This window comes from Pleurodeles waltl, chromosome 5 (genome assembly GCF_031143425.1).
Source record: "Pleurodeles waltl isolate 20211129_DDA chromosome 5, aPleWal1.hap1.20221129, whole genome shotgun sequence".
Classification (NCBI taxonomy): Eukaryota; Metazoa; Chordata; class Amphibia; order Caudata; family Salamandridae; genus Pleurodeles; species Pleurodeles waltl.
In genome coordinates this window covers 237,034,668-237,062,335 of record NC_090444.1, presented here as the reverse complement: position 1 = coordinate 237,062,335, position 27,668 = coordinate 237,034,668, and positions in this window count along the sequence as shown.

Here is a 27,668-nt window from a genome sequence, read left to right as displayed (position 1 = left end):
AGCATACTCAGAAGCATACATGCAGATCAAGGATCCACTTCTCCCTGCTTCGCGCCTGCATCAGGACAGGATTGCACTCTTCCATGGTAGGTTGGATCAGTTCTTCTCCTGTACTGAGTTCAAAACAGCCTCTTATTTACTTCTACAGCCAGCTACAGAAGCTGGATCAAGGAAGAAGAGAGTGCACTCCATGCGCTGCCTAGTTTGTGAAAAGGCAGTCATTTTATAAGCTGCGACAAGTTTTGTGGCTGGCTTTCCTTCAGTTGATCTTGCCACTGTTACTCTATCCAACTTCAAAATGTGTTAGGGGGCACTTTTATGAGCAGCCCATAGCAGGCTTATTTAGCAGTCTCACTATGGAGTTTGGGCGCACACAGTAGTGAGGTAAGTATTTTTCTAGTTTGAGAGGTACAATATCAATTACACTCTTATTGGTTCCATACATTCATCTGCAGACTTCTGAATTATATTTCAGACCTCAGGCTCTCTCCACTGCCTCTTTTCATCATTAAATTGAGGCTGACATATACACTGGTAGTGTGTGCAAAATGCAATCTGGCAGATTATCAGATTATCGTTTCATGCAGAACCAGCTGCTGAGCAACTTTCTTTGGGTTTTTGTGATAGCATGCTGAATAGCTAGATTGCCTATGAGAAGACATTATCCAGATGATTCTCACGTCAACATTTTTGATGAAGTAAGAATTTCCGTCTGAACTTACTCAGCAAATTATACAAATAATTGGAAGAGCAAAGGGCTCCTATCATTCTCCATAAAGTATACAGGAACATAGAGATATTTGATACTTTCAGAATTGTACTTTGAGGATTGATTCCCATTTCTCCTGACAGTACTTTCATATTGGAGGCTTGCAGTAATAAGAAGCAGCACACAGGAGTCCGCAAGAGCTTCCCCTTCCCACAAACCAAGGCAGCCAGGTGGGGTTATTTCCACCAGAAAGTGCAAGAGATCCACTCCTTCTAGTCATGTGATCTGAAAAGCACATATCACACTGCAAAGGTCCCTATGAAAGCCAAACTGGGAATGTTGCATTCTACGAGTGACATTTTCTTCTTGAGGTTACCATCCTCTCAGTCCCTACAGCAAATGAGAGTCATCTCCAGTCATAAAATGTACAAGTGCCAATTTTCTCACCAGGCCCGACATAATACTGGCCCCATATAAAAGGTAGCTATGGAAGCTGGATCTAGGAAGAAGAGAGTGCACTCCATGCGCTGCCTAGTTTGGGATAAGGCAGTCATTTTAGAAGCTGCAACAAGTTTTGTGGCTGGCTTACCTTGAGTTGATCTTGCCACTGTTACTCTATCCAACTTCAAAATGTATTAGGGTGCACTTTTATGAGCAGCCCATAGCAGGCTTATTTGGCAGTCTCAGTATGGAGTTTGGGATTTAGGCATTTAGGCCAGGCTTAAAGCAAACACACAAGATGCTAAGGGTCTTCTCTTAGTTGGACATACAAGGACCTGGGCCAGGGGGCAAAAACAAGTAAAAATACGTTCCTAATAAAACTATCTTCAGTACAAAAGTTGATCACTTCTCACGTCAAAGTCCTGTTAACTGCAACCTGCCCAAAAGACCATTCCTTTACCCTCCCTGCCTCCCTCCTCCACCCCACCCTACCCCACCACACCTGGAGGGTTCCCCTCATATATTTCTTTTTTCGGCTGGTTCCACATGAGCTCTTTTTATCTCCTGAAGGGTTTCAAATCAGTGACATACACAACATTTCAAACTGTTTCATAGTTGAAGGTAGGCTTGGGTAAAATCTAAATTACACCTGTGAAACCTCGCAATCTGGGAAATTTAGCCTCAAGCTTGTTACATGAAATACCCGAAATTATGTCATCTCACATCAGTTCGCATCATTGACTGAATTTTTGTACTGCGATCGCGCCTTTGATGTTAAAAAAATACAGCAAACACGTGGGAACAAGAAAATACGAGCTGTTTTGATCGTGTTGCTTTTAGGTTTTTTGCACTTCTCTTTTAGAGTCAAATGTGTCCTTACATCATTTTGGGCTAAAATGTAGCACTAAATAATGGATTTATATGCTTTATTATTATGTGTAATGTTGCATAATTTTGCTGAAATTTCATGTAAATATGCAGAAGCAAATTACACTCATTTCACACACCTCTAGTTGCACATCTAATCAAACAGGGTAAAGCTCTTAGCCACAAATATGCAAGTAAATCATGTACAACAATAATGATAAGATTACATGTACTATAGAGTTGTGTTTCATTGATGCTTTGCATAATATTCAGGAAACAGTGTTCTCAAAACATCTTGCAACGTGTAATGCACATCAGCCTTACGTAAATTACACGGTTGTTAGGATGCAAGCAACTGTCAGCACTTGTTTCATCCCTTCGGATCATTTCAATTCAGAAATTACAAAGATGACATATATTTTGGTTTCCAAAAGTAATACATTTCAACTAAAATGATTTTAAAGAGTAGAGCAAACCATACAGTCGGATTTATCCCTTTACTCTGAGGAGAAACGACATTCTTTATGTGGTGTTTGATCCTGTGAAAGTATGGGGTGAGATACATGTTGGGGTGCAATACATGTTGGCTGGTACGTTTTTGAATACTTTACACGGTTTAATTAGGAATGTTTGTTTAATCTTAGTCAAGCATCATCAAGGAACATCCCTCACTAGACTAAAGCAATAATTGGAAACCTACCAGAATCCGTAGCCTTTCCAAATCTGTAAGTAAAGATTGTATGTACCTGGAAAGAAAAGCACCTAAGTATCTGAAACTCTCTGTTAAAAAGTTGTATGATTGTGAAATCTGTGACAACCCTGCTGATGGTGTGGTATTAACTTGCTTATGGTTGGTTTGCCTGGCAGGCTTGCTAAGCATCCTTAAAATGTGGGATTCAAAGGCCAGGGCAGCATTATATCCTCGTGATCAATCATTTGTATGGTTAAAAGTTGCAGACCAGCGGCTTTTAATTTTAAACTGCTACTCTCTCTGCTTTGTCGCTAATACTTTTCCAAAGTGACTTTCTGAATTAGATACTCTTTGGAATGTTTATAATATTTGACTTGCAACCATTCTCAGAATGTCTGTCTTAATTTAATGCAAGATGCTGTTAGATTCTGTAAACGAACTGTAACATTTTTATACTTAAATTGCGTGTTGTATTTTATTGTTCACTGAAATATATTAAACATTTTACACTGCTGAATTAATCTAAATGATTCATCATGATCCATTTTTTACCTGACCAAAAGTCAGTCATTTGTATTACAGTGGATACCTTCACCAATGATTGGTGCGCAACAATAGAGGAAATAGCCATGCTTTGCAAACCTTTGAGATCCTTGGTCATAGGGACATTTTTTTCACTTTCACCATATTACCAAATGCAATATTCCCCATTCAGTTAGGTGGGGGAACATGCATCTAGCATATAGGATATCATGTCATTTTATACAGTTTATTTCCTATATAAACATATTAAGTGCCATGAATTGCCAGTCAAGGACGTCCATTTAATATTGCCTAATTGTGCATGGAATATGTCTGTTTGCGTAATTTGTATTCAAGCATTATACATATTACCTTAATTGCTCCACTTCATCATCCTAAGTGAACAAATTATGATCTATGTATAATATTCAGAGCACCAAATATTGCTGACTTCTTGACATGCTGCTTGTCTTTCCAAAGGTCCATGTTTGGATTGAATAGGAGGGTCAGAAATATGTGCCCATGGCTGTGCCCCCAAACTTCAAACCAAAAGACCATTAAAGAGACAGTAGTGGTTACATAAGATTGATGTTCAGTAGTTAGTACATTTAAAAACAAGAGTCATATGTTACTGAGGAACTAGATGTTAGAAATTGGATCTCTAGTTGGCAGTGGTATGCACCCTGTTCATGTAGGGACCACAATCCTAGTCAGAGTAAGTCAGATACATGCCCTAAATCAACCTGTGCTCACCCTCTGGGTCTTGGCACAGATCAGTCAGGTTTAAATTATGAGGCAAGGTGTCAAGTATTTGTGCAACACACTTAAAGTACAGTAACTCAATGAAACTTCAACAGAAGACTCCACACCAGTTTGGAAAAATAGAGAATATTCATCTGAGTGAAACAAGACCAAAATGCAAAATCCAATCTGTAGAGGTCAAGATAAGAATGTATAAAGATTAATTGTGAAAACAGTGCTTAGAAGTCAATAGTGGTCAAAAGGTTTTTTGAGGTCGCGAGGGATTGATCCAAATCCAAAATCCAGGCCAACCACAATGGAGGGTAGGCCGACTACAGAACCCATGCAGGGTCCATTGAAGCAGTACCTTTGATGGAGCAATTTGCTAATGGTGAGTGCAGGATGGTTCACTATTTTTACAGTCAGGGCACTGCATCATCGTTGGGCTCCGTGGAGGTGAATGCAATGAATCTTCATTGGGTCTGTGAGTCCGCTGTCATTGGGCAGCTGTGCATCGCTTATTTTCTCGGACTTGGGGTGGTGCATGGCTTTTTGCAGGTTTTGGCTGCAGAACCCACTTCTGAGACCATGGACTGGAGAGGGGCACCTCAGTTAAGGGTGGGACTCACAGATGGCAGAGTCCAGCAGCACCAGGAGAGTTGCAAACAGTCTTTGGTGTCCCTGAGACTGCAGAAGAACAGGGGGCAAGCCAGCAAGCCCTTGGAGATTTCTTGGGTTCAATGATGTAGAGAGCAAATCCAGTCCTTCTCACTCCAGGCAAAAAGCAGCAGGCAGCAAGCCAAAACAGCAAAGCAAGTAGCAAAGTGGCAGCACAGAAAGCAGTAGACCAAAACAGCAATGTAGTTGCAGAGTGCCAGTCCCTCCTAGCAGCACAGCATTCCTTCTTCCTGGTACAGTGTTCTTGGTTCCATTAGGGATCGGATTTGATGGGGTTTAGGGTCCAGTACCTATACCCAAATGTGCCTTTGAAGTGAGGGAGACTTCAAAAAGGCCTTTTAAGAACACAAGGTCCCTCCCTTTCCTTCCCTGTCCCAGACACTCTGCAAGGGGGTTATTGCATTGTATTGTAATAGTATTTATATAGCGCTTACTACCCCTGACGAGGCGTCGAAGCGCTTTTCGGCGAGTAGCACGCTACTCCGGAACCCAACAAGAATTAGTGATGGATTAGTATCAGGAAATATGAGTACAGTTTTAGTATTATTATGAGTTAATTTGAACCACGGATATGAGAGTTTGTTAGTTAGATTGACTGGAGTAATGGAGGGGTGGAGGAGGAAAGAAATCCGGGAGTGTTAATTGGGAGTATATCCCTCATTTACTCATCCCAAAGGCTTTGGCTGAGTAAAGGGGGATGGAGGAGGGAAGAGTCCGTGGAAGGTTTAGGGAGATCATAGTGGCAGGGTGAGATAAATGAGGGCGAATTTAGTAGGGTTGTTTGGGAGGTCATGGTAGTAGAGTGAGGTTTGGTGAGTTAGATGTGGAAGCAGAGGGAAGAGCTTAGGCAGAGTTATTTAGGAGATGAAAGTAGTAGAATGTATTTGGGATGAGTCGGAGTGGGAATTGAGGATAGATTGATAGAGACATGACATATGATGATGGGTAGATAAGTGTGATAAGATGAGAGCAGGGATTCATAGATATCTAGTATAAGAACCCACCCAGGAGCCATGCAATGCCCCACGAACATGCCAAGCACAGAACAACATACATGCATATATATATATATATATATAAATACACATTTATATATATATATACACACACACACACACACACACACACACATACATACATACACACATCAAAACACACACATATGCACACAAAAATACACACATGAATACACACACATATGCACATATATATGTACATACAATACATAATTAGAACCATGGGTAAATATACTTAGTCAAACAGGTTTAATGAGTGTGTGTGTATTTTATTGTTATGACATAGTAGCGATACATATTTTCTAAAGAACTATACATAACTAGAAATATACACATAATCAGAAAAAATATTTATCATCATAGGCATATGCAGTCCATCGCTGTTTGAATATGGTGGTTATGAAGGAAAGAGCCAACTCTTGAGTATTTTTCTGAAGACAAGAAAGTTATCTGTGGCTCTTATAGCTGGGGGTAATGAATTCCATAGTTTGGCTGCTTGAACAGAGAAGGATGTCCAACCTATAGTCTTTTTCTTGTATGGTGGTGTTCTAAGGCGGGGTGCCAATCTTGAGCGGAGGTTTCTTTGTTGGATGTATTTGGTTATTTTGTTTCTGATAAAAAGCGGTCCTGTTCCATGCATAGCTTTGTGGATGATACAAAGCAGCTTGAAAGTGCATCTTCTGGCAATCGGTAACCAGTGTAGTGCTCTCAAGGCAGGGGAGATGGGGGCTTGCGGCTTTACATGTAATAGTAGCCTGGCTGCGGAGTTCTGAATACGTTGTAGTTTTTTCATAATAGATGGAGATGAGCCATGGTAGAGGCCATAGGCATAATCCAGTTTGGATAGTACAAGCAAGATAGTTGCTTGCACCTTGTGTGGAAATCCGAGGTGAGGGAAGATGCGTCGTAGAGTCTTCAAGGTGATGAAGCTTGTTCGTGCTAATTTGTCCACTTGGGCATTCATAGTTAACTTGGAATCCATGGTGATTCCAAGGTTTTTAACTTCCTTGGATAATTGAGGAGGTGGTCCGATATCGTCAGGCCAGACGCACAGAGGGTCATAACTTTTCCAGTCACCACATATGAGTATTTCTGTTTTGGAGGTATTTAGTTTGAGATGGCTCCAGGTCATCCACTGATCAACGGCTCTGAGGCAACTGAAGGGTTATGCTGCCCTTTGTATGGGAAGAGGCATATCCCTATTCAGGAGTAAGTGTGGCAGTGCTAAGCTACGCCCCAGCAAGCCAGTTAATGGCCCATGAAGGCCCCTTAAGTCACACCTAAGTTCTGTTACGACTCTGTCATCCCATTTCTAGGGGGTGCTGTAAGGGGACTCTCGGTAGCCTAGGAATCACCTTGAACACTTATCTAGAGTCCCTTGCTGACTCCTGTTTGTTTCTCTTTTCGCCATGGTATAATTGTGTAGTACTACATTTGCTTCCTGGGACTGCAAATCCCGTAATGTACAGCCTGGTAGTCAGGAAAGCCTGGATTCTGTTTACCATTGTTTTCTATGGGAGAAGTCCAGTTGCTCCTTTTCACCGGATCCTCTCCTCCAGGACTTGAAAGTGTCTGAAACTACACACACCTGAGACCTCTCCAGTGCAACCCAGCTTGGAACTGCTTATAAGCATCCATTTCCTCAAGATCCCCGTCGTGCATTGGAGTTCAGTTCCTTTGTGTTAAAGACCCCTTATCGGATGGTGTTCCAGTTTTGTTCCTGTGCTGTTCCAGCTTGATCCTGTTTCCTGTTTCTCTGCCCTGCTCCTGATTGTTTCAGCCAGAGTCTGCTCCCTATCTCTTAGCCTTGTACCTATTTATTTCTTCCAGAGCCTGCTCCCTGTTTCTCTGCCCTGCTCCTGCCTTGTTTCAGCCTGAACCTGCTCTCTGTTTCCCAGTCCTGTTTACTGCTCATTCCTACTTCCTGTATTCCTGCCCTGTCCTTGCCTGTTCCAGACAGAGCCTGCTCTCAGTTTCCCAGTCCAATCTCTGTTTGTTCCAGCCAGAAGTTTGCGCCCTGTTTTCAAGTCCTAGTCCTGCCTTTGGTTCAGCCTGAGCCTGTTCCCAGTTCGTGCCTCTGCCTCTTAGTTTGTTCCCTTCTGTTTCCATTTCTTATTGGTTATTTGTGTCTGGTAAGTGTTCTATCAGTCTTCACCAGTGTATAAGTGTCCTCCTTTGTACTGGGGTTGGCTCCTGGTTTCCAGGAGGCAATTCCAGCCCCCATACTTGTCTAGTGTTATACGTTGTCTTTCGTGCCTAACAATGACAGTGTGCTATTGCTGTTTTCTCAGGAATCACCACTGTGTTTCCAGCTGGACCCACAAGAGCGTGTCTTGTGTATGTAAGTACTATCCTTGTCTGTGCTCTAGGGTCCAGAGACAGAATCACTTCTGCTGCCTCCTTTCTATGGGGCTGGCAGGGTGACTATCTGTAAGAGCAAACTGCACAGAGGCATTGACATTCCCTGTCACTGTGGAAGGTTCTGCGCCTTTCTCTGTGTCCAACCCCAGCATGTTTTTCCATTAGTAATCTGTTTCCTGTTTGTTCACACAAGGGTTGCTCTGCTTTTACTTTCCTGTGCCTGTCCATAGCTGTCCTTTCCGTGTATGCCTTTAGCTGCTCTTCTGCCCCAGTATACTACCTCTTTAGGATATTCGGTGACCTCAAAGGGTGTCCCAAACTGAGTCCTGATCAGATCCGCCCAAAACCGTGACAAGTTCTCATTATGTGTGACTGTCTAGAGGAAATGCACAAAGCCCAGCTGTCACCAACCCCAGACGTTTATTCAGAGACAGAGAGAGGCACAGAATGGTTAAAGTAAGAAAATTGCCAACTTTCTAAAAGTGGCATTTTCAGACTTACAGTTTAAAGGCAGACTTCACCATGAATTGTGATTTTCATTTGTGAGCCCAGAGACACCAAGTACCAAATTTCGATCTTTTCCCAATTGAAAGTTACTCTTAAAGGCTGCCTCAAGGTAACCCCAATCTTCACCTATGGGAGAGATAGGCATTGCAGAAGTGAAAAACAAATGTAATAGTTTTGTTCGCTACGAGGACATGTTAAATTTAAAAGTACACATCCAACTTTCTAAATACAATGGGCCGTATTTATACTTTTTGGCGCACAACTGCGCCAACGCAGTTGTGCGTCAAAAAATTTAACGCCGGCTAACGCCATTCCAAAGCACCATGCGGGCACCGTATTTATGGAATGACGTTAGCCGGCGGAGCTGCCTGGTGTGCGTCAAAAAAAATGACTTACACCAGGCAGCACCGGCGTAGGAGAAAATGGAGCTTGGGCGCCAAAAAATGGGGCAAGTCAGGCTGAGGCAAAGTTTTCGCCTCAACCCGATTAGCGCCATTTTTTTTGACTTCCAACCCCCATTGAAATGACTCCTGTCTTAGCAAAGACAGGAGTCATGCCCCCTTGCCCAATGGCCATGCCCAGGGGACTTTAGTCCCCTGGGCATGGTCATTGGGCATAGTGGCATGTAGGGGGACACAAATCAGGCCCCCCTATGCCACAAAAAAAAAAAAAAAAATACTTACCTGAACTTACCTTAAGTTCCCTGGGATGGGTCCCTCCATCCTTGGGTCCCTCCATCCTTGGGTGTCCTCCTGGGGTGGGCAAGGGTGGCAGGGGGTGTCCCTGGGGGCATGGGAGGGCACCTCTGGGCTCCTTCCGAGCCCACAGGTCCCTTAACGCCTGCCCTGACCAGGCGTTAAAAAATGACGCTAAAACGTCTGGACGTCATTTTTTTGGACCCGCCCACTCCTGGGCGTCATTTTTGCCTGGGAGTGTAAATACGGCGCACATGCTTCGGAGTCATTTTTTAGACGGGAACGCCTACCTTGCATATCATTAACGCAAGGTAGGTGTCCATGCTAAAAAATGACGCAAACTCCAAGATCTTTGGCGCTAGACGGGTCTAAAGCCAAAGTATAAATATGGAGTTAGTTTTGCGTCGGATTTGCGTAAAAAAAAACGACGCAATTCCGGCGCAAACAGAGTATAAATACGCCCCAATGTATCCTGCCCGTGGGGCTAACTAGGGCCTACCTTAAGGGTCATTTATATGTAATAAAAATGAAGGTTTGGGCCTTTCAAGTGTGTGCACTTGCTGGTCGAAATGCCAGTTTAAAACTGAACACGCAGGCTCTGCAGTGGCAGGCCTGAGATATATTGGAAAGGCAGGCTTCTGTAGTGCATGGCACAATCAGTGCTGCAGGCCCACTAGTAGCATTGGCCTTGGGCACATATAGTGCACTTCACTAGGAACTTACTAGGAACTTACGAGTAAATTAAATGTTCCATTCGTGGAGAAGCTAAAGCTACCATGTTTAGAGTACAGAGCACCTGAACTTTAGAACTAGTCAGCAGTGGTAAATAGCCCAGAATCCTGAAGCCAACAAAAACAAATTCAGCAAAAAGTGGAGGGAAAAGATTTTCTCATCAATAGTTTTATTTGAAATGTTGCAGTGATATTATCAATGATGTTGTAGAAGATGTCATGACTAAATTAATATGTGTGGTAATTAGCAGTGCATGGTGAGGGTGTGAGTTGTAGTTACCTCAGGGCACAAGTTAACTAGTGCTGCAAAATTTCTACGGTTTTGTGTGCGTAAATTCTGAGCCTAGCTATAACGTCCCAGCAACCTTTTGAGTTTTAGTGAAGTTCTAGGGTTTTTAAAATTTTACTTCCTAATTATTACGTCCTGGTATCCTTTGTCTTTTTCACTGAATTGCTATGTTTTTTTTAACGTAAAGTAGCATTTAATTACCATAAGTTAATACAAATATATCAGAGGTTAAAGTGATGTTATAGTTAGGTAGCGAAATAACACAAACACAAATGTTAAATACAAAAAAACTTGTAAGCAGTGGTGGGTTCTCATGGCCAAATTCTTCCTTGCAGAAGGTACCTGCATGGGCAGCCAACCCCACTGCACTTGCCCTCCAGCCTCCAGCCAGGCCTTGCAGCCAGCTCCCCCGCAGAAAGCCAGCCCACACCCTGCAGCAAACCCATCACGGGGGGCCAAACCCATGCTGCTCATGGCCTTTAGCACTGCATAGCAGAGGAGTTGGCTGCAGGACCAAGCATCTAGCCAGGCTCTGTGGCCAACCTTGCTCCTCGCAGGCAACTGCCATGATACACACAGCCGAAGTCCACTCTCTGCAGCCAACCTCCAACTGGGCAACATCCCTCTGTATATGGCTAAGAGTTTGCACAGCTGAGGTTTGGCCCAGGCCTTGAGGCCAATCCCCATATGTGGCCAACTCTGTGATGACCACAACCTTCAGCTGTGGGAGATTGGTTGCAGGTCCTGCCCACTGGCCCAGCCCTACCTCCAGTCCTCTCATGGGCTGCCAACACCGCGCTGCATACAGTCTTTGGTCTGCACTCAGCCCCCACATGCAGCCAACCCCCAAGGGTCACCCAACCTATAGTGCATATTTTTGTACGTATTTTTTAAAATCATTTTTACAGGTACCATGGTACTCCATTGTACCAGTGCCTGGGCTTCAACTTCAAGGTGCCTGGGTAGTGTGCAAGCTTCCTCTAGTGTAGCTTGCATAGTACTTCAGAACCATGGGGATGAAGCTTGTGAGATGGCTCCTGTGGGAGTACCATCGACCTCACAGGAACTGCCCATCATCGTATGGGCACAGTCTGCTGATTCTGTTACCTTTATTGACTTCATTGTCCACCCACAACCATGTGTGTCATAATGCATCCCCTACAACATGTTTTCAGAATCAGATTCTGAGCATAATTTATCTCAATAGGTGCCATATTCTGCCAAACTTCATTGGCCAGGTGAGACTGGAGCTGAAACACTTTTCAGAGTATGGTCTTGGCCCATGCCATCCGTTCACTAAAATTTACAAGGCTTCTGAGAAATCTTGATGTTGACAGCATTGATTTAAGCAGATTGAGAAACTCGTTCTGCAGCAGAGTATGGGGTAAGATCTCATATTCTGTTTTGTTTTAAAATGTGTCCCATATATACATATATGTATTTACACACATATTTATTTACTTGTTTTTTAATTTGGCTAGCGCAAACATGCCCCAAGGGCACTGGAGTCCTTTACATGACCACCAGATCACATTGCACAAGGTCAGATTCATTTCATTTTAAGCACAGAAGGTTAAGTGTTTTGCCCAAAATAAAAGGATGTTGAGCCAACCCTGGAACTCAAACAGGTTTCCTCAGATCGAAATTCAACAGGTTTCCTCAGATCGAAATTTAACAGCGCTGGCCTAAAGGCTAAATCCACATTTTCTAATATATGTGTGAAAGTCATACACAGTGGTTGTGTATGACAAACATATAGAGAGCACATTCTGTTGAAATGGCTTTCTAACGTAAAAAAGCAGCACCAACAAATACTGGAATTTTCTCCCAAAGCCTTGCTTCGGAACACTTGCAAAGGTTTATTTTAAAACCGGGCTTAGGGCCATTGCTCAGCACCCAGCACCTTTGCACCAGTTTACAAATAGAGCTAATCTTTTAAAATAATACTCACATTTTGTAGGAAAGTGCCTCTTTTGACATGATCAGCCCCCACTTTTTGCCTGGTATTTGATGTGGTTTCAAAGTTATTAGTGCCCAGGGCCCCTGCTAACCAGGTTCCCTGGGCCAGATTTCTTTCCCAAAACTGTTGTGGTGCATTGGCACAATTGGCAACACCTTTAGCTGTCACTAGTAAATGGTCCCTAGTAAATGGTACTTAGGTACCTCGGGCTTGGGGTGCTAAGAGTAGGCCCTTGAGGGCAGCAGCACAGATTGTGCCACACTCAGGGACCATGCATTCAGGTGCACCCAGTACTGTCATTACAGGCTGAGTGTTCTTATGCAATCCTAAAATGCAAAACTGACATGGCGCACAGCCTTTGTGACCTGTCCACTACACACTGCATGCAACATAGGTAAGCCACCCCTCTGGCAGGCCTTTCCACCCTAAGACATGGTGCACTATACTGTAGGTGTGGGCATAGATGCCTGAGCAATATGTCCCTCCTTGCCAAACCTGGGGCATAGTAAGTGAACATAGCAGCCATTTTACATGCATGTGCTGGACACTGGTCAGTATGAGTTGCACAGCTACACGATGACCACTCTGAACCCTGGGTTGTTTGGTATCAAACAACTCAGTACAATAATCCAAACTGGTACCAGTATTGGATTTATGGCAAAATGTACCCAGGGGCCACCTTAGAGGTAACTCCTGCAAAAGTGAACTAATTGTGGCATGGTTGCTGGCTGGTCACAACCAGCCTGCCACCACTGGTCAAGTTTCTGGAACCTTGCGGTGAGAGCCTTTGCTCTCTGGGTTCAGAAAACTAAGCCCTTCCTGGGCAGAGGTGTTACACCTCCTTCCCCAGGAATGTGCACAGCTGTGCCTGCGAGTTTCAAAAGGCTTGCCACCCTTGAATCTTGACTCCCAGCACTGCTGACAGAAGCAGATGGCCACCCCCATTGCAAACCCCCACTTTTGGTGGACAACAGCAGGAAAATGCACAAAGGACAGGAAGAGTGGCCACCCCTAGCTTGCACCACCCCTAAGGTGTTGCATGTGAGGTGACCTCTCCATTTCATTTTTCACCATCTTGCAAGGTAGGAAAATATCCTTTCAGGGATAGGGATGTGACAACTGCCCATAGGAAGTGGTAAAATAGTGGGTGTAGCCACCCTAAGGTAGATGACCCATTAGTCACTACTAGGTACTCCACTAAACACCCACTAAGTGAAGTATTCAGTGGGCACCCCTAAACCTGCAGATATGATTCCAAGTACACAAGAAGGCCAGCAACAGAGAAGACCCAAGGCTCAAGAACTGCATTCCTGCTGCACAAGGAAAAAGGCACCAAACCTTGCCTGCTGCACCCAGGACTCAACAATCATCGTTGAGGTGTTGCATGGACATCAGACAGACTCTATAAAACACCAGAGGGCCTCCACCCTTCCAAAAATTGCCAAAGATCTCCCTCCAGAGTGAAGGCATCTTTCCCTGCAACAAAAAAGCAAATGACCAGTGAAGTCCAGTTCACTGACCAGCTGCTGACCAAGAAATTGGACACAACAGCCAGACCAAATTTCACCTGACAGACTCAGAGGAAATGTGTGCCAAATTTGGTGGTGCTGCAACTTCCAGTGGCTGGATTGTGCAATAGCAAGTGGTACTAGACCCCCAACATAGGACGCCTAAAAGAAAAGTCCACTACAGACTCTCAAAGGACCAGGACCAAACCCCCGTCGAGGGTCTTCAGGACATATAAGAACCACCCCCCATAGTGGCCCTGCTGACCTGCAATCCACCGTCAAAGTTACCTGCCTTCTGCTTCCAAGGGCACATTTGCCACAGCTCTTGGCTCCCCTATCTGCTCTACACCCGACCTCCCTGGGCCCTGCACCAGAGAACCAGCTTTGCTCGAAGGGTCCCTTCGGATCTCTACATTCCGAGGGTACCAAATGGACTCACCTTGTAGTTCGCCTGTGCATTGCTTTTCCAACTGGCCCCCTGCAGTGGTCCTGCACCAGCTCCACAGACTCTTCACCAGCTGCTTCTGCAAAACTCGGGAACCGCCTATACTACTTCGGCTGGTCCACAGGGCCTTTTGACGACCTTGACCTAAAAACAAAAAGATACACTGGTAAACACATTGCCTGATTTTATATGCATTTTTTAAGTTTTCTCCCATTCATTCCTACGGTGCGTAATAGTGCACAAAGCATTATTACGCACCACAGGAATGAATTTCTAACATTTGAAAAATCATAACTTAAAAAGTACTTACCTGATTTTGATGATCTTGGTCTTAAAAATGTTTTAAAAATCTGAAGTATTTTTGTAAATTGGTCTTGAGTTATTCCCTTGAGTGTGTGTCCACCTTTATTGATACCGTGAGTACCACAAATGCTTTGTACTTCTCCAACACTGGCCTAACTGCTCGACGAGCTACCATAAAAATTTGAGCATTAGGTGGTCTCGTTTTTACCTCGTTAAACCAAGGTGGGGTTGCTTGTACTCTCTGCATTGTGCACATCATTTGTGTACACTATATAGAGAGCCAGATTCCTACAATTGGTGTCTCAGTGGTGGGAGAAAGCGCAATTATGTTTTGTACAATTGGCTAAATTTATTGCAAAATGTTAAACTAACTGCTAGGGCCCTGGTTAGGTCCCTACAACAAGAGTTAGAGCTAAACGTCCTTACTTTATTTGGCCTTCTCCAAAAAGGATTCCAAATTTCTAAAAAGGTGCCACCTTTAGTAGCATAAAGCATGTCCTACTCATAGAACCAGACCCAGAGGCTCGACCTGGCCCCTTACATGGCATATACCTATGCCCAGTTAAGGAAACTCTGCAAGCTGTACAAAATCTGTACTAGGAAACATGCCAAAGTAGACCAGCTTAGGTTTCTGGTGGAGCAACATGAAAAATCCCACTCCACAGAGTAAATAGATTATGAAGTCTCTGGTGGATAGGATAATGCAGTGGAGAATGGGGGGGGGTAGCTCCTTTTCCCCTAGCATTAGTGCACCCACAGAAGAAGACCTGGCCTCAGCCAGCTTGACCAAAAGACTGGCCATGGAGGCTCAGCTTCAGGAAATCGAAGCAAAGAGAAAAGAGTTGGGTTGAGGACCCATCTCTGGTGGCAGCAAACAAGTATTAAGAGAGAGACCTTTCAATCTGAAACTCCCAAAAGGAGTTGTCCCTGTCTTCTCAGAAGTGGATGATAACATACAATGCCTTTGAAAGAGCCTGTATTGAGTGGTAAATTGAAAATAAACATTGAGGCACACTGTTGTGGGAGTTATTCTCAGGAAAGTGCAGGGATAGGCTCCTGGCACTGAATGAGGCAGATTTTAACTCCTATGACCTTATGAAGGGTACCCTGGTTGAGGGCTTTGGATGTGCAACTGAACTATACCTCATAAAGTTCTAGGAGGCTCGAAAAACCCAGAGCCAAACTTGGGTAGAGTTTGTGGACTATTCACTAAGGTACAATATTATGATGGGCTGTATAACCTGTTCAAGAAAGAACATCTGCTAAGTAATTGTTCCAAAAAGAAGCTTCATCAATATCTGGTATACCTAGGTTTACTTTCTCCTCTAAAGTTGGGGAAGGAGGCAGGACATTGGGTCAAGACAAGGGTGACCAAAACTACCACTGTTGGGGAGACCTAATGAAAGAGGCCAAAAAGCTCCCCCCCCCCAAAGGAAAGATGGGAGCCAAAACAAAAATAAAGAGTCTTCTCAAGGCCCCCAAAGACCGGCACAGGAGGGTGGGCCCAGAGACTCCTCACAGTCTAAGGGTGGGTACAAAGTTAGGAACTTTGATCCCAGCAAGTCTTGGTGCTATGATTGTAAGACTAGAGGGCACCAAACTAGAGACACTAGGTAGCTGCAAAAACAAGAAAACGCCTCTAGCCAACCTGCAGTAAATGCAGTTGCTAATCTCAGATGGGATCACAGTTGTGGCCTGACCATGTCAGTGACACCACAGAGCCAACACTAGTCACATAGGGAGGGGTAGAATTATCCTGGCCTGCCTGCCCTAGTAATATGCAAAAATACAGGCAGCACCCTTTGATAAATGGGAAAAAGTTTAAACCCTGAGGGACACAGGAGCTAGTGTCATCATGGTGATCCAGCACTTGGTCCACTCAAATCAGTTCTTGGTGTTGAAGTCTTATCCTGTCACCAATGCTGACAATGAGACAAAGTCCCACCCCATGGGTGTGGTAACATTTGATTAGGAGGGGAGTAATTGGTCAGAAAGAAGTGGTTGTGTCCCCATCCATTCCAGTAGATTGCCTGCTTGGAAATGACCTGGAACATTCCCCCTTGGCTGAAGTAGAACTGAAGACCCGTGCAACCATCCTCAGGATCCCAGAATGGGACTGTGTTAAGACTGGGGCACAGAACAAACTTCAGAGAGAAATAGAAGCGTTGGATACTAAAATAGTGGACCAACCTTTCAAGAGAAAAGTCAGGGAGACTGGGGAACCAGCTTCTACACAGATCTCAAGTTAGAACCCCTCTTCTCAGGAAGCGGACTTGTTATTTCCAGGGGGAACTGAGTTCTTGGGACCAGGGAGGATCTGTTCCAGGGATGAAGAAACTGTCCCACTCTTGAAGGCCTGAGGCAGCAAGCTGCACAGGAAGGAAAGGGTAGTGTCAGTGGTACCCACAGGATTTATTGGGAGGATGGAATCTTGTTTACTGAGGCCAGAGACCTCAGGCCTGGTGCAACCAGGAGGGTGGTAGTACAGCTGTACAGAGAGTTTCTCCTCTCTCTAGCCCATGACCTTCCCCTAGCTGGGCATTTGGGCCAAAATAAAACTTGGAGCAGGCTAGTGAATCATTTTTTACTGGCCTGGAATGTCCCAGAAGGTGAAGGACTTTTGGCTGTCCTATGTCACCTATGTCACCTGCCAAGCCAGTGGCAAAGCAGGTGGCCACCTAAAGACCCTCTTAATTCCACTACCTGTGGTTGGGGTACCCTATGCAAGGGTATGGGTTGATATTGTTGCCCCCTTGTCCCTCAGACTGCATCAGGAAATAGAAATATCCTAGTGGTAGTGGGCCATGCCACTAGATATCCTGAGGCTATACCCCTAAGAACCATCACTGCTCCTGCAGTAGCAAACACCCTCTGGGGTATTTTAACCAGAGTTGGGTTCCCTAAGGAGTTAGTATCAGACAGAGGTTCTAACTTCATGTCTGCATACCTAAAACACATGTAGATGGAAAAGTGGTGTAACTGATAAGTTCACTACGCCATACATATGCAGACAAATGGGTTGGTTGAAAGATTTAACCAGACCTAAACACCCACTAAAACACCTACTAAACACCCACTAGATGCAGTATTTAGTGGGCACCCTTAGAGTTGCAGATCAGAATCCAAGGACATAAGAAGGCCATCAACAAAGATGACCCAAGGCTTGAGAACTGCATTCCTGCTGCACTAAGGAAAATTAGGCAAACCCTGCCTGCTGCGCCCAGGACTCAACAATCGCCACTGAGGAATTGCATCGACATCGGACGGACTCTACAAAACCCCAGAGGACCTCCACCGTTCTGAAAATCACCAAAGAGCTCCCTCCAGAGTGAAGGCATCACTCCCTACAACAAAGAAGCAAAAGACCAGTGAAGTCCAGTTCACTGACTGGTTGCTGACCAAGAAACCATCCACAGCAACCAGACCAAATAACACCAGATGGACCCAGAGGACATTCCCTGCAAGTGTGTCAAGTTTGGTGGCACTGCAACCCACAGTCGCTGAACTGTGTAATAGCCAGTGGTACTGGACCCCCAACATTGGACACCCAGAAGAACCAAGAGCAAGCCCCATTCGCGGGACTTCAGGACACAGAAGACCACTCCACAGAGTGGCCCTGCTGACCTGCAATCAACCCTCAAAGTGACCTGCCTCCTGCTTCCAATGGCACCTTTGCACACAGATCTTGGCTTCCCTATCTGCTCTGCACCCAGCCTCCTTAGTCCCTGCACCTGAAACCTAGCTGTGCTCTAAGGGTCCCCCACCCCGTGCAACCTCTACTCTCCAAGGGGATCCAATGGACTCACCTTGTAGTTTACCTGTGCATTGCTTTTCCAAGTGGTCCCCCCGCAGTGGTCTTGCACCAGCCCTAAACACTTTTCAACAGCTGCTCCCATGATACCTGGGAGCCGCCAAAACTTCTCCTGCTGGTCCACAGGATCTCTTAACATCCTTGACCTAAAACCAAAAGGAGACACTGGCAAACACATTGCCTAATTTAATATGCATTTTTAAAGTTTCTCTCATAGATTCCTATGATGCGTAATTACACACAAAAGCAAAACATTTTCCAAACTTTGAAAAATCATAACTTCAAAAAGTGCTTACCTGATTTTGATGATCTTGGTCTTAAAAATAAAAATCTGAAGTATTTTTGTAAATTGGTCTGAAGTTATTCCTTTGAGTGTGTGTCCACTTTTATTGATACTGTGAGTACAACAAATGCTTTGCACTTCTCCAAGATTGGTCTAACTGCTCGACCAAGCTACATAGAAATTAGAGCATTAGGTGGTCTAATTTGTACCTCTGTTAACCAAGGTGGCAAAGCTTGTACTCTTAGGACAGTGCACATCATTCATGTACACTATATAAAGGGGCAGCCTCCTACACATATAGATCTGAACAAGTGTGTCCCACTAAAAATCGGTTTGCTGCCCTTCAGTGGGCCGCAACTCAGTTTTGGAAACACTGCTCTATGACACTGCCTCTTTGCGGATCCTATCTTACACATACAGCTGCACTACAAATCCTCTTTTATGATGGCTTGCAGGGAACACTGGGTGCTTCATTAATCAGCGTATTAAGAGGGGAATTCAACACCAATACCACATACTCTGTGTACATCATGATAGGACATGCCAAACTCTTCTACACTACTCAACTCTGTCTCTGATCCAAGAAATTTGATTAAGACACATCACACTATTTATAAGAACAGTGATTCTCACATATTCGGGTGTCCCATTTGAATTTCTGCAAACACAAACTATGTAACCATATGTCTGCATTCACTAGGCTTGAAGGAATCACAAAAATAGTAATTTTTTGCTATTCTTTATGTGGAGTAAAGCACACAGTTTTCCATCCACCTCCCTGAGGTAGTGTAAAATGTAGACACAGTGGCTTTACTGAAAGTAGATTCATGCTACAATTATTTTGGTACCTTGCGTTCAGCAAATCCACAAAAAGTTGATGGCTGTGTCCTTTATCCTTATTTATATGGAACAAACCTGAGTACTGCAAACAAAGCAGGGGACAGGGTGATGGCTATCTGATGTCAGCCAGAATAACAAGAAAGCAGTTTTTTAATGAATGGATGGATAGCGTTTCCAGTACTGAAATACAGGATTTTTGGTAGTGCATTTGTCTGTAATGTTACAATCGTGTGCTAGCCTGTAATATGTTGTATGCGCAAGACCAAAACACAATAGTTGTCTTTAATCTAAAGACCTTCTACAAATCAAAAATTCTTGTGCTCAAGCTGAGAGACCACCAGGACAAGGCAAATGATTGTGTTTATTTTTGAGTATAATATTTCTTAATAAATCTTTGCTGCACTCACTGTTTTGGAGCAGGGTGTGGTTGGTCTGTTATCATCTCTTGTAGCACCTTACCAGCCCAGACCAGATAAGGGCAGCCACACTGGGACCAGCTCTCCTGTTTATCACCTGTCTGCACAGACATCAGCACCCAAAGTAAAAGTGTGAGTGTCAGGCGGAGAAGACTGTGGCATGGGGCCCTGCCCCGTGCCACACATCGCAGGTTTCAGCATGCACAATCTAAGCTTATCATCCACACATACAAAGCAATAAACAAAACAACCCCAATTTACCTGAACAGCTGCATACACTTCCACCAACCTCCCAGGCACCTCCGCTTACCAGACTACTAGAAAACATTCTAAAACCAGAAGCCAAGCCTACTCTTACATCAGCCTCAAAGTATGGAACAACCTCCCTCATCATATAGCTTCTTCCTCTCTACTTGAATTTTGGAAAACGCTGAAGATGTGGCTCTTCAAATAATTTCTTTCCCCACCCCAGGGTTAGCCCCACACACCTGCATAACCTCATGTGTGATAGAGTGCTTTACAAATATATATAACATAGCATAACTTACATAACTTAACATAACAATACTGCATTTGCATTTACAGTATGGACCCCACATCACCACAAGGACCGAAGATTCTCACACAATCTTAATGGCAAATAAGATGAGCATTTCACCTCTGTGCCTCTTTGCCCATAACTGACAGTAGGGCACACTAGCAGTCAATAAAACAATGTGGTTTGGTAGCTCTGTGTTCTCATTGGAGTGTACTCTTTTTATCCAGGAACAGGACCTGGCCCCTGATTGGTAATGTTACACTCTGTGCTGCACCACATCTCTCGGTCACCTAGGGACTTCCTGCTGCCTGCAGTCTGTTTATAAAGCAATGATTGGAGAGATGAGATGAAGTAATGGATTATAACTGTGTACTCAAATAGGCTTATAGTGAGCAATGCAGCTAGAGTTATAACAAGTACCCATGATTCACCCTGCTTGAAAGCTGAGCAAGGCCAGCCTTGGATGATAAGAGGGCTTTCCAAAAGGTCTCTCTTGATTGTATTTCACAGGCCTTGAGTGGTAACCCCTCCCCGGGCACACCTTTTCAGGCTGGTACACACCTGAGACCATATCCACAATAGCAGTAGGCCAAAGTACTGTTGCCTCATCCAGACTCTATTGGTTACATGGAGCCCATGTCAGGTATTACATGTTGCTCACAGCTGAAGCATGTCCGTGCAGAAAGGTCTTGCGTTGCATGCCAGACCCTGACCATCATCTGCATCTATGTTTGTTCAAGAGCGCCACTGGTCTGACTGTACTAAGGGTGTGCATTGTCCCCTGCAGGGGACACAGTCTACCTAACTACACTAAATTGGAAGCTGCCCACAGGTGAGCATTCTCTCTTGGCTCACATTCACTCAAATGGCACTTGTATGTGCCATGAGGAATGGAGTGTCTTGTCACTTGTGGCAAAACCTGAAGTAATAAAGTGTTTGCTCTAACATTAGCCATTTGCGTGCATCACAGGCTTAGGTGAGTTCATGGTGTTCTCTTTGAAACACGTGATATCCATGTATAATAAGGCAGTTGCTAGTAATGTGAAGGGCACAGGTTCAAATCTGAGTAGGGCCTTCTCTGCTCATCATCCACATGACGTCAAGAAAGTGGCAACCATTCAAAATGGTATATAACTCCATGTCACTGTGAAATGTATGGTCCAGGCATTCATTATATAGTAAATACTCTGGAGATGGTCATTGTTTCCCTCTTAGTGTGCATTGGAAGTTGCAGCCTTGGCCCCAATTATGTACAGGATTATCGAGGTTCCTATATGTCCATCTGACAAATTTATGGTAATTTCACTTTACGTTTTTTCTTCTGAGAAAGACTAATCCTTGTTTATAAGACAAAGAAAACACCTGCCTTCATCAATGTCTTTTGTGTGCACCTACCATGCAACTTATAACTGTGACTTACACCAGTGGTTCCCAACCTGTCGTCTGGAGACCCCTAGGGGTCTGCGAAGGCTCATCAGGGATCTCTTAATGTGTTTTTTGTAGAAAATTGACCCTGCAAAATGTCCTGCATAAACTGACCACTTGGAATTGTGGTAAGAGAGAATGATGGACATTTCCAAATTATTGAGTTACAGAAGATGTAATCCACATTTCATCTGTTGGGCACTGCAAATAGGGCGCATGGTGCAAAGATGAAAACTGTGCCAGAGAGGAGGATATTTATTAAGACCTAGACAGTGATAGGTGGCATAAATACCAGAGTGAAATATTGAGAGGGTTGAGTCAGCTGGTGACTGTGATGTCATACACAAAGAGGGAACTGAGTGCTAAAAATGCCATTTACTTGATTGCACGAGTTAGCAGAAAATCAAACGCATCAGTGGTGATGAGCTTTAGATGAGCGTCAGATTGCCATAGAGAATGACATCAGATGGATGGCCCAAACATGCAGGAGCCCAGATAACCATTTGGAGTGTATCATAGTTCTGCATGATATGCCAACTGTATAATAAGGCTACTTTATCGTTCCTAGTTTTGGTTCATCAACAGGGCATCTGTTAGGCTGTTTCGCTATATAAATATTTCTACTTATGGAATTGTGACAGGTGTGCAGGTCTGTAGCCATAAAGTTGATCAAGGTCATTTGCACTTGAAAATGTTTCTTTGTTTCTCATTTAAGAAAATAATCTTCCCCATGGAGAATCCCCTTTTTGGGTCGAGCCTAGGTAGCGCATGCACTGTCTCTCGAGACATGCTGTATTCAGTATGTGGGCTTACAGCCCACCTCCAGCTTTTGATTGGCTTTCATCAGTGTCCTTTAAAATACGTTGCTTCTAAGTGGATAATGGTTCCTGCTTGTCCTAACTTTTTCTCAATTGTTAACTCCCATGGAGTATCGCCGTAGGACTTGTCCTCTTCCACTTGTGGCTTGGTATTTCGTGTTTTTGGAACTCTTTTTACTTTCAGACTGAGCACTTCCCACTTAACACGGCAACCGATTCTGGCCGATGAGCTTCAATGTCCGTGAAAAGTGTGCCACAACAAACATTTGGGGGAAGTGTTTGATTACATTGAAGAGTGGCAGCCATTAATCGAGTGCTGTGCTGAGTGGGTCGTGCTTGATCTGAATAGTTTATTTTACAATACCCGCACCTTGAGATAAGACGGGCGAACCGACATCAGAGACCGGTGTCTCTGCCTCATCCGCTGTTGGGCTTTATTCTCCTTTCTCTGTGCTGATTACTGTGTTTCAACTCGTTAAGAGGATAAAGGCCAAGTCGAAGAAGTAGACAAATAGAGGTGATAATGCGCATTGTGAAAACAACTCCATAGGTTTAAATGTATAATTTCCCCATTTAAGATGATTGCCGTAACGTCATGCACGTGATGTCATTATTCCACATGGACAACCCAGAGAGGAAAACCACTAACAATATGCTTACACGTGTTTGGCTCAAAACTGCAGTGCTGACTGGCTACTGCACATCACGTCAGTCAGGGGATTTGCTGTGCAAGAGAACGCTCGAGTAAAGACGTCACCTCCACTATGCCCCCGAGCTGCTGCAATAATCGTTCAATTGCTCACCGACCACAGGTACCATAGAGACAGACTGTAACTTAATTGTGGTGCAGAATACAACAACTGCCGAAATGCCCTCGGGCTTCAGCTAAACTGCCTGACCCTCCTCTCCACTCAGATTGGCAAAAGTAGCTGAACGCTAACAGGCAGGAATCACAATGAAAGCAGGCAGAAGAAATGCCCTTTTTTTAAAACTTGCGCTCTTGGCTTCTTTTCACCCCAGCCTGTTTGTCTAATGTCATGCTCAGCGTATCCACTTCTCTACCATGAGCACACTGTCCTAGTAAGACTGTGCTGTTGCCCTGTATACTAGGGCCCATGTATTCTAAAAAGCAGCAGGATCCCGCCATCCCTGCAGCACTGATAGTAACTTCTCCCCACCCCCATGGTCTGAGCAGTCTTGGTACCTTAGCAGTGCCAGTCTCGCTGCAGTGAGGAAAGGGTGGCATCAAGGACAGGAGGAAGAGACTTGAAGATCAGGACACCACCCCACCCTGTGCCTCTGCCCCTCAACCCTGCCTATGCTCCTTCATGCCACTGCTTCCTGGTGTCAGCCTCTGTCAGAGCAAGCGCGAGGCAGGATCTGGGTGGAGGGGCAGCTGCGAACGGTCAGGACACTTGGAGGGAGAGGTGCCTGTCATGAAGCAGTCTGCTGCCCCGCCTTTGTTGCTAGTGCAACATGCTTTGGCACATGTTCATTGTCTACCTCAAGGTATCACAAGTTATTTTTTTAGAGTTGTACCACCAAAGCCATGGACCCGTCCACCCTAGAGTAATCACTTACACCACCTAGGAGGGCGAGGGTTAGCTTTAGAAATTTGTAATATATGTTATGCAAGTGCAGTAAATCAACTTTTATACCGCCGAGAGAGGTGCAGCGTTTTATTGTATTTGATCTCCAGTTACATTGGAGACAGAATGACTTCTGTTTAAATCGCTGTGTGACCAAATTCAAATAATTCAGCTTTCTCATTTTTTGTATGTCTGCCACATAGGAGTCTAAGCAGGCGTGGCCTGTTTTCCCTACATTTATTTTGCTTGGGATTATGGTACCTGTAGTTTCAGTTTCCAATCTTTTTCTTTTAAGCAGTTCACAAACCATGTTTAACTTTTCTCTAATCTCTTCAGAGGACTATCACATTCTCCAGTATTCTAGTGTACACGTTTAGTTGGGCTTCGGTCATGTGTGTCAAAGGCAATATATTTGGTGACACGTCCTGGCAGCCCATCTTTTATATTTGGAACAATGGTTTTGTGACTACATGATTAACAATAAAGCTTTCTTTTGTTGGGCATGGCTTTATCATTGTTGCTTGCTAAATTCACATGTTGGAGCCAATGAGGTTGGGATCGATAGTTACAATTGGTTAAGCGAGAGTATGCAGGAATAAAGTATGGTCTATGCACCATCACCTTTGTATGGCCTCTTGTTACCTTAGTCTGCTGCTCGCTGGATCCAGGTTCTGTATTGGCAGCATATCAAAGTACTTGCCTGTTCATGGTAACAAGACATGCATTTCGGAACTCTTTCATCACTGGCCTCCCCTTTCAAAGATGTTTTGCCTGCGACCCATTAACAGCTAATAATGTAAACAAACACATACTGAGAACATTTACTAACCGAACATTGTGGAATCATTTAAATATTTCATTTACTTAGTTGCAATGTGTCAAAATACATACAACCCTTTGGGCTACAAAGCAAGTAAATATGTGAAATCTTCACATTGTAAAATCTGGCACAGTTGTTGAATGCAAATTTCAGTGCACAGTAAGAGTTATCTGATTTATCATACCCTAAACATTGTTTTTAATCTTACACTTTTCATTGAATATGTTGGTGCCTTCTGATCCAGTGGCTTCTTTTGGCCCAGTTGATGGAAAGTGATTTACCAAAGGAAAGCACAACTGCATATAGTGCGGTGTAGCTGGAGCGATCTGGCACTGCTAAATGTCAGTTCCAAAGAGAAGCATGTACTGTGCAGCAAAGAAGGCACTGGCACCAGGTTCAGTGGGGTTTGGTGTATCCAGAGGCGAAGGATATAATGGACCCAGAGAGAGCACAATTACCTAAAGGTGACCATTTACTAGAGAGCAAGCAGTTGGAATTCCACTCCACACAATGCCACTCTGCTATATGCCACTCTACGCCACTCCACTCAATGCCACTTTATGCCACTCCACTTTACCCACTCCCCTCTATGCCAGGATATCCTACTACACTCCACTGTACTCTACACCACTCCACTCTGCATCTCTCTACTCTACACCACTCTATGCCACTCTACTCTACTTAAGCAATGCAGAACAGAAGACATGGCACTACCCATATAACAAAGAGTACACAGTTTCTAAACGCTAACTGTAAAGGCACAGGTTCAGCACCGACAGTTCTAGTACTCAAAAGAACAGGCCCTCACACATCCGTAGGATGTCATGCTTCATCCTACGGCGCTTCTTCTAAACTAGCAGTTAGGAGGTACTTGAGACAATTTTATTCTGTTTTCTTTGGTTTCTTCTGCTTTCCTTTTTTTAGGGTAGGTTTGCATATATTCCTAACCCTTACCTTTGGCACACACTGTTGTTAAAGATCTCCGGCAGAGTGCTCCCTTTGGGGGCCCGTCAGACGTTGCAGCGCCGGTCTGACGTGGAGCAGGCCCTATGATGAAGCATGATATCCTACGGATGTGTGAGGGCCTGTTCTTTTGAGTACTAGAACTGTCGGTGCTGAACCTGTACCTTTACATTTAGCATTTAGAAACTGCGTACTCTTTGTGATATGTTTAGTAATTTCGGAGGCTGTATACTGGACCTTTATTAATCTCTCTGTCCCTCTTTTGTTTTGTGACATGACACTACAACATAGCTTAAAATGTTGGTAAAGCCAATAGCCCTTGCATAGGTGAAAACCTATCAACTTTGCCAATGCTTTTCTTCATTATCGCATATGAAATCACTTCCAGATATGTGAGTTCAGACTACCAGTTTTACAAAATTAACATTTTAAATATGTAATTCTCAAAGCAGTGCTATAATGTGCCTATCAGTGTCAACATTTCCAGGTTAAAGAACAGTAGCACCTAGTATAATGCCCTGCATGGCTAATACTTATAAAGTCCCAAAAGAGGAGACATAGAGGCGTTTCATTCCTGTGACTATTGGCGGTGTTCCCTCCCCGAAATGTGCTGGCTTCTGCCATTGGCATAAACAAATTAGGAAGTTTTTTCACGGTGGGGAGCTACGTGTAAATTGTGATAAGTGTTCACATATTCACGATGCGGAGTGTGCCAACTAACTTACCAGTCAGATGCACTCAGGAACTTCTCACACATGCCCCTAACCAGTGCTTTAAATGGAAAAATAGAAGTGCAGGTACTCTGTACCAGAGTACCTGCTTGTTTCTGAGAAGTGCCGGTACTCTCCAATTAAAAGTATTACGTTTTTCTTGAGATGTGCCGGTACTCTCCCTCTCAAAATAAAAAAGTGCCGGTACTCAGTACCGGAGAGTACCGGCCCATTTAAAGCACTGCCCCTAACATGAACCTCATTTAGAGGTCGTCGGAGGTATCAGCTGCTGCCTCTGCCTTATCCCTTGTAATCCACAGCATGGAAAACAGTGGCAAATCAGAAGCAAACTGAGCCTTTGTTTACCTTCTGCAGCTCCCACTGGGACATTGTTTTTTAAGATCCGTAAAATAAATAAATTCAATAATGTAATATGTACACCATCATCATCATCATCAAACAGACTTTATTCGGCTTTCAACAGGCCATAAAAGTAACAAGTAATAGTACATTGATAAATATGTATAAGAAAAATTATAAATAAATAGGGAAGATAATAAAACACATCATAATTCATTCAAGGACAGGTATATAAAACTTGATAAATTTACATCAGTGCCAAATCGAGTTCAATTACAGTATTTTCTGGAGAGTGAGGAGTTTACCGGAAATTCCAAATTTTTCAAATAAAATTAGTTCAGTACGCCCATAGACTTCCTTACAGAGAGTACTGTACATAAAAAGTTTGCTAAAATTCCACACATTTCAATAGAGGATAAAATCTGTAAGCTAAAATACGCGTCGCGGCACTGACGCAAATTAGTCGATCTTAAAAAAGGCAATAAAATACGTTTTCTTGGAATATCATAAAATTTACAAAAGAGGACCACATGCATTGTAGATTGGGGAGCTTTTGGATCACATGGACATACTCTTAAAACTGTACTCCAGTCGCACATAATCGGAAAGGTTACTAGCCGATGGAAGATAT